The sequence below is a fragment of the Vipera ursinii genome, assembly GCF_947247035.1.
Source record: "Vipera ursinii genome assembly, chromosome: 1".
NCBI lineage: Eukaryota > Metazoa > Chordata > Lepidosauria > Squamata > Viperidae > Vipera > Vipera ursinii.
This window is the reverse complement of record NC_139512.1, coordinates 300921990-300931059: the sequence shown is the minus strand read 5'-3', so window position 1 is coordinate 300931059 and position 9070 is coordinate 300921990.

The following is a 9070-nucleotide window of genomic DNA, read 5'->3' as shown; positions in this document are numbered from 1 at the left end:
ATTCATTTAAGGGCAGGTCGACTTGCGCGGGAGCGAAAGGCATAACTCGAGGGCGACTTGGAAGGAGGACCGGGTAGGGAAGAGTAGGGGAAAGTTGCCTTCTGGATGCTGCGAGGCTTACTCAAAAGAAAATTTGAATTTAAATGGAATGTTAAAAGGTGCTACCAATAAACATGGTAGCAACGCGAGTATCCGAGAAGGGCGGCGAAGTCGAGAAACCTGGGCAGATCCCAGGTAGCGTTGCTGGAGCTTCATACCGCATAGGATCCCATTGACACCTCCGTCTCCCTAGGCATTATTATTGTTCTTGCCATATAATCTTAATATCCGAGGCTTCTGAGGTGCCATCATCGGATCTCATAATTAATTTCCTGAGCTCGCCTGCTCTATTTACAATCCGGAGTCCTAGAATATGGACTCTACAGTCTGGAGCAGCTCCTTGTCCAGACCTGATTCATTTCTGTACTACACACGTATTGCTACTCTCTCTCTCTCTCTTCATAAATTATGGGGAAAACGGCTGACGGCCGCTGGCGTTTATTCGTCTGACAGATTTAAAAACTCCACGGAATAGTTTCGTGCGTGTTATTGTTACGGCAAAGCCTTTGTTTTTTCCCCCCTGTTGAACTCGGGGGGGAAAACTCAACTCCTTTGGGAATTGCACTCTTTAGGCTGCAGCACGTGGACTCCAGGAAGCCCCGAACTTGCTCCTATTTCGAAGTAAGAAAGAGGCGCGGGATCGGCTTAGAATTGCACAAAAGGAACAACCTCGCATCAGCAAGACAAAAGCATCCGGGAACGCTTTGTCCCGAACCGGGCAAAATGACCGGCGCCCTCCTTGCAATCCTTCGGCGCGGAACTACAGGATTTCTTCAGAGCCACCGCCAAGCGGCGCAAGCTATTTAAGGAGGAGAGGAGGAAAGCCCGGCCGGAGCTTCAAGGCTACCCGTATTCCTATGATCCTGGCCGACGGCCTACCGTAAACTATAAACAAGTTGCGAGGAGGAGGGGGGGAGGGGGACTTTTATGTTCCCTTCGGCTCCGGCCGGACGCTTGGCCCGGAGCAACCTCGTCTGGAGCCGGACCAGAAAAGCCTCCCCTTCTTCGCTGCAAAAGCCACGCCCCTTCCAGTAAGGTGGTAGGCGGAGCGGCTCTGCTGCTGCTGATTGTGCTGCTTTGCACGCAGCGACGGAGTTACTCGGCTCGGTTGCCTTCCAGTAAAGTGACGTGGCTGCTGGGCTAAGCCCCAGAGATCAAGGAGTTTCTGTGGAATTTGGGGCGGCCCTTGCTTGATGCAACCTTGCAAGGCCGCGAAGGAGAAAGCCAAGCGGTGACGCCGCCCGGACGGGAGGCAGCGAGGACGGAAACGTATTCGGGGGCAAAGATCGGCCCAACCCAGACCGGAGTTGCGGGAAAGGAGGGAGGGAGGGGGCGGCGGAAGATGGAATTTCCCGCTGAGAATTACGTCTGCCCGGACGTTTGGTTGTTTTTTTTTTTTTTCTTTTTTCGAAAAAGCAGCTCTCCAGGAAATTAGGTGCGCACGGCTCCCCCCCTGCCTATATGGAAACTATGGTTTGCATAAGGAAAAAAACAAAAAAAAAACAAACCTCTGCCTCCGCATCAGCGGTTCAAAGTACATTAAAAAGGAGAGGAAGAGAGAGTCTCGGACAAGACGGGGATGGATCCCATGAAGGGCCTGCAAAGCAATTGGCCGTCTGTTTTATGTGTAAAAAGGCTGCCATCCTGGCAAAGTAACTGGCAACTGAAATGGAACCCCAAAGTGGCTCGCGGGTCACCTTAAAAAATATACATCGTTATTCTTTCGGTTTGAAGGCTGATTTGCCCCACTAGGTTTTTAGATGCCGTAAATCAGGGGTCTTCAAACTTGGCCCTTTTATGACTTGTGGACTTCAACTCCCAGAATTCCTCAGCCAGCAAAGCTGGCTGAGGAATTCTGGGAGTTGAAGTCCACAAGTCATAAAAGGGCCAAGTTTGAAGACCCCTGCAAATGATATGCTTGGAAACGAGTGGCTCCTGCTGATAAGTCACATTAAACTGCATTTCGGCCCCCTGCCCCTTAACGCTAGATAGGTCGCTGCGTGATTCAAAACAAAAGCTGGACATCTTGGAAACTGCATAAAGAGCAGGAAATATCCAGAAAAAATACTGTTTGTAAAGAACTCTTGATTTAAGTGAGTATGAATTCCACAAAATGGGGTTCTATGTTGGAGTTTTCAAAGGGACAAGCGCTTCCTTTCATTTTTGCTTTACAGTGCCAAATTGTCAATAGCTTCCTTCTTGAGTCAGGAACATGATGACATCAGTACATGAAGCTGCAGTGGTTAACATTACTGCAATCAGTGTAAAATATCATTCACTAAACTTGTGTCTTTTTGAGATGTTGGGACTACAATTCCCAGAATATCTAGGTGATTTCCTCCAAATTTGCTATACTACTGAGTAGACGTTCAAGGTTGATGTTCAGTCCTAAGTCCTGCAAGTCCTGCTCAAATCATTGACATCTAGGATTAAGATCTAATTTACCTAAGGAACAATTAGGTAAAGGTAAAGGTAAAGGTTCCCCCGCACATGCGTGCTAGTCGTTTCCGACTCTAGGGGCTGGTGCTCATCTCCGTTTCAAAGCCGAAGAGCCAGCGCTTGTCCGAGGACGTCTCCGTGGTCATGTGGCCGGCATGACTAGACGCCAAAGGCGCACGGAACGCTGTTACCTTCCCACCGTAGTGGTCCCTATTTTTCTACTTGCATTTTTACGTGTTTTCGAACTGCTAGGTTGGCAGAAGCTGGGACGAGTAACAGGCGCTCACTCTGCTACGCGGCACTCGGGATTCGACCCGCCAAACTGCCGACCTTCCGATCGACAAGTTCAGCATCCTAACCCACTGAGCCACCGCGTCCCTAAGGAACAATTATTCAAAGGCTAATAATAGCTGTTCTATTGCAGATTTATAAGCACACACTATGGCTGTTATATTCATAGTAGTTAATTTATCTTGATTCCACGAGTAGCTATTTCCTGGATACTGTTGTATGGCCAGTGTAGGTGAGAGGTTACACTGACAGCATCATAAAGCACAGCTTGGTATATGTTTACTATTGTGTGATACAATTGCAAGAGGGGCCTAAAAACAAGACTATGGAAACTATAGTCAAGAGAATGTGAAATCTACATGACTAATTTACTGTAATTACATTTCATTGTGCTTTTGGCTGATAGGTTTTATCAATCATCTCAGTGTTTTGCAGTATAAAAAGCTGAGATAAAACAGTTAAGGTAACACCACTCAACGAAGCAATGTGTAGAAATCTGTAAGCCATATCAATTACCGTAGATCCTGATATGGCCATGATTCATTGTTTACATACTGAAGTTCCCAAGATTTATTCCTGTAGATCTAGAAAAGGCTCCTGGTTAAACCCCAGGAGAACTGTTGCCAGACACTGAATAGTAAGGTCAAGCAGAGCTGACCTTAAATATAATATGTTTTCATTGTTAAAAATCCAAACCCTTACATCATCCAGTATCCTTTGGATTTATGAACCTGAGGATTTGTCTCAATTGCCATAACTGAGCATAAAAGTCCATTCCTGATTACCAGAAACTTTGCACAGAAAACAAGGCGTATTTTGCTCAGTGGCTACTAATCAAGATTGACTTCAATTTTGGGGAATAAAATGCCTCTGGAGAGAAATTGTTGGGTTGGTTGGCAAATATCCAACTAATGAGCTTTGGCCCATGTGCAGTCAGAATGCAGAACTACTGGTAGATAGAATTTGGTCTGATCCAGTAGACCTCATTTTGTAACCTTGGCTTTCTTCATTTCATTGATAGGGGTCAGGTGAGATACTTTATTCTTAAACAGTTAGGAGTACAAAAACCTTAAGTTGCTCAGAGATGTATCATTCTAATGATTAGCTCCTGGTTAAACCCCAAGAGAACTGTTACTAGACACTGAATAGTAAGGTGAAGCAGAGCTGGGGCTTGTGAATTATATTTAATGTGTTTTCATTATTAAAACACATTAAATTCTGAATTAGATTCAGAATAAAGCAGCTACCCATGAATCTCTTGGGCCTTACAATCATTTGCAGGTTTCTCGTGTCTCAAATGTGTTCATTGTGGTTAGCCCAGCCTTACAATGGTTTATTTAAAATAGGGTTAGGGTTACTTAACCTCCAGGAAGAGAAAATTCTCACCTGCACTTACCTAGACTGCTCTTGGACATAGAGGTCACTTGGTCTTCCAAAAATAGTAACTCTAGGATCAAGAAGCACAAGCTTAGGGACAGGAACTATGCTCAGTCACCATAGTTTTGGGTGCAGTTCAGTTATGGAATTAGGAATTACTTGATACCTTCAAACTATGAACTTTTCGAGGAGAACAATATAGATGCCATTCATAAATGCACTTGTGACTGGATAGAAGTTAGTGGGAGTCTCTCAAACTAAGGCAGTGATGGCGAACCTTTTAGAGACCAAGTGCCCAAACTGCAACCCAAAATCCACTTATGTATCGTTGGGTGCCAGATGGGCGTGGCCCATTGGGTGGGCATGACTGCAGTGTTAACAGCAGACTGGGTGGGACTAAAAAGTTCAATCAATTCCAACTTTGCGAGATCTTTTTTTTCCTGCGAGAAGTTGAAATTGATTGAACTTTTTTTTTTTGCACATGGTGGTGGAGGCCTAAAGCGAAAAGGTTTTATAAAACTCAGCTGAAGGCCTAGGACGATGGTGCATGTGCCCACAGAGAGGGCTCTACGTGCCACCTGTGGCACGGCTGCCATAGGTTCGCCACCACGGAACTAAGGACTTTACAAGAATGGGTAGTTCTCTGCTTGTGCATTTTGGGAGTTGTAGTCCCCATGTATCTAGAAGGCTTCAACTGGGGAAGACTAACGTAGATGAAGTCACAGTGCTTGTAATGTCCTTTATGTCTCTCTGTTGGTTTTCTTGCTTTCTAGTGTGGGTCCTCGCTAATTTTCTGTCTGTTATAAGCTATTGCTGTTTGTATTTTTCTTATATTGTAAGCCACCTAGAGCGAGGCAGCTGTAGGCTGAATTGGTTAAATAAATCATTTGGTTTTTAAAGTGCTTGTATTATCCCTTTCTCCTGTTTGATCAAGTTACCTAACATAGCTGATTTAAATAGCTTCTAAAAGGGGAAAAAATGAATCCAGGAAACTACTGATCCATCAGTCTGACATCGATATCTGGGAAGATTCTGGAAAAGATAAAACAATGAATCTGTGAACACCTAGACGCAAACAAAATCATAACCAGAAGCCAACGTGTTTATCAAAAACAGATCATGCCAAACAAATCTTACTGTATTCTTTCACAAAGTAACAAAATTATGGACCAGCGAAATACTTAGTAAGGCATTTGATAAAATAGACCACAACCTACTACTTGATAAGATAGAAAAATGTGGGTTAATGCAATCCCAGGCTACATTAACAGAGGGATAGAATCAAGATCATGTGAAGTGTTAATACCACTTTATAATGCCTTGGTAACCCTACACTTGGAATATCGCATCCAGTTTGGTTGCCACAATATAAAAAAGATGTTGAGACTCTAGAAAAAAGAGTGCAAAGAGCAACAAAGATGATTTGGGGACTGAAGGCTAAAACATGCAAAAAATGGTTGCAGGAATTGGGTACGTCTGATTTATTGAAAAAAAGGAGCAAGGATGACATGATAGCAGTGTTCCAATATCAGGGGCTGCCACAAAGGGGGGGGGGGGGACAACCTATTCTCCAAAATACTTGAAGGCAGAACAAGAAGCAATAGATTTAAACTAATCAAGGAAAGAACCAATCTAAAAGTAAGGAGAAATTTCCTGACAACAATCAGTGAAATGACTTGCTTCCAGAGGTTGTGGGTGCTCCAACAAGGAAAGTTTTAAAGAAGAGATTGGACAACCATTTGTCTGAAATGATACAGGGTTTCCTACTTGAGCGGGAGGGGGGGGGTTGGACTAGAAGACCACCAAGGTCCCTTCCAACTCTGTTATTCTGTTATTCTAAAAAAAATCAAAACAAACATAAATATGACAGCAGTTAAAACAACAGAAGATAATTTAAAAATATAAACCCAAACATAAATAAATTACTTGATGCTGAAAACCATTCCATTGAACAAATAGGTAAATGGTTCTTAGAGTCCATAGACACCTCTTGAGAGAGAATTCCAAAAATTGGATAACCAGCTATTGGATCAAAATAGAACGTCCACAGTTGTCAAAGTAGACATTTAAAAGGAGGAAGCATGCAAAATATAGAGCTCAAAATCAATCACATTGGAAGCATTACAGTCAATTCTGGAAGCCACATTGCTATGTTCTTAAAGTAGCTGTCTAATAAAAACAGGGATAGAGAATATTGTTTTTATTTATTACTTCTCTGCTGCAGAATTTCCTTTTTCTCCCAGAAATTTCTGAAGCTCTTTCTGATGCCAGTGCAAATTCTTTTTAATCTGGCCAGTATTATTCAAAGAGAGGAATAAACAGTTTTCTTGCAGTTTTGTATACTGTTTTCAAAGTCTGCAAGTCTTCTCATCCAGCGTGGATGTCAATCTACATACCAAGAGAATAAAGACTGCTTTTTCTGGATTTCTGTAAGTTTTGCGTCTGTTGAATCCAATTAGTTCAAAATTTACAAGGAGCAAATTAGAGAGAGGAGTTGGGAACTCACTCAAAGATGTAACTTGTCTTGGGCAAATCCCACACTCTTCTATGCCTGAGGTTCCCCTTCTGGAAGATTAATGTCTCTACCACAAAGAGGTAGAGTGCCACTTAATTAATTTTTCAAAGGGCTTGGAGCAAAGGGGCCTATTAGAGCACAAAGCTGGTTGTTAATTACACATCTCTCTCTTAAGTATTTTAATCAACTCTCTTTGGCTGCAAGAATTGGTAGGTTCCTTTTGAGAGAGAGAAACCAATGATTTGTCAGCACTGTAAGTGCAGGTCATTCTTCAGCATGTGCTCTCCCCAAATAGGAATATGAAAGAAATCAGCATTTCCCTTCACAGCTGAGATAGTGAATATAAGATTACCTGTTGGGACTCTATTAACACCAGATGTAACAGCATCCCACAGTTTCCTGCATATGAATATTGGGTCCATAGGTTTCTGTAAAAATACACAGTTTTCTAAAATAGTCAGTTTAGCCATCCAAACGCAACAGTCTTAGAAAACTTGGAACAGGAACAGACATTCCCTTGTTTCTTCGGCTATTGAATGAACTACAAGCATAGTGAAAACAAATACTGTCAATATATATCTTCTCTCTGGCTAGATCAATGGTGGCGAACCTATGACACACGTGCCAGAGGCGGCACTCAGAGCCCTCTTTGTGGGCACACATGACATGCCCCGGAGATGGCAGCCATCCCTCTTCAATCAGCCGCCTGAGGTCCCACGTGGCCAGATGCATCCCGGCACGATTGGTTTCCCTCCTTCCCATCCTGTCCCTCCTGGCCTCGCATGCTCTCCTTTTCTTGGGCACAACCCACTGCATTGCCTCCTCAGCTGTCAGCCAGCTGTCCAGCTCAGAGGCCGCTTCTCTGAACTGCTGGCGGTGGGCTGCAGAGCTCCAGAGTGCACCGGTCAAGGAGCCGGCAGGCTCTGGCTGCTGACAGAGACCGTCAGACCCATGGCCTCTGTGTGCGGAGGCCAATGGTGTCAGGCAGCAGCTGCCCTGGCCCCTGCCTTGCCTTGCCTTGCCCCTTGGCAATGGCACCCCCATCCTGCTTCGCCTCACCCCGCAGGACAAGCCTCCTGCCCACCACCCCACTTGCCAGAGACCCCATGATTTCCCCCAACCCTGTACGGCCCTTACAGGCGTCTCTCCCCACGAGCAACATCGAGGTGACCACGCCCACTTTGGCCTCACCCACCCAGTCTGCCATGACCACCACAGCCACACCCACCCAGTGGGCCATGTCCCACCTGGCACCTGGTGATAGATAAGTGGGTTTTGGGTTGCAGTTTGGGCACTCGGTCTCTAAAAGGTTCTGCATCACTGGGCTGGATTATAGATATACAGGTCATCTTCACTTACCAATCATAATTGCGATCAGCAACTACATCGCTAAGTGATGTGGTTACAAAGTGAAACATCATGTGACTGTTTTATGACATCAGTTTTGTCAATTCTGGCTGGTTAATGACCCACAGTTCTTCACTGTGGGTCATTAAGCATATCTCATCAGTGCAACTCACAACTTCCTACCAGCTTTACCATTGATTTGACTTGATCAAAAGCCAGCTGTGAAGTTTCCAGATGGTGATTATATGACTGGAATGCTACAGTCATCATAAATGTGCACCAGTTACCAAGTCTCCAAATTGCGATCATATGACCATGAAGTGGTTTTTTCTATTTTAATGGATTTTTCTATCATAATGGCTGTGTGGCCTCTGTTAATCTAAAGTTATTTTTAAATGTATCAGTTAATTGTTTGGGCTGTCCTTGGAATCTCTGGGATATAAGCCAAGAAAACCAATTCCTCTTCTTAAACATCAATCATGTATATTTGTTGACTGACTCTAAATAACTAGAAAAACTAGGATGACATCATTTCTATAAAGAATAGAGATGGTATCAACATACTGAAGGCAGTTCATATGGAAAATAATGTAAGATATGTACGTATCAGCTTCCAGGCTCAAAAATTCTCTGGCTGAGAGAATATACTTTTCTAGGTTTTTTTCAACTAAGGATATGGAGGTCAACTTTGGATTGGGATGTTGTCTAATTTAATATATGTGTTGGAAACAGTTCACTTTTTTTTAACAGACAAGAGGAGTTAAAGCCATTTCCTATGATGTTTAAGAAGACTTACGATATAAAATGCAAATAAACTATGAGGGAAAATAATTTGGAACATAGAAATAAAAATACAGTAGCTTTGCTTCTCTGAAGGCTATTAAAATAATAGGAAGAATAGAGGATCACCGAGTACTTAGACTATTCCTTTATTGACTGAAAGAAACCTACATTTCCATAATCAGATCTCATTAGGCTCTGATCCCACCAGATGGAATAATA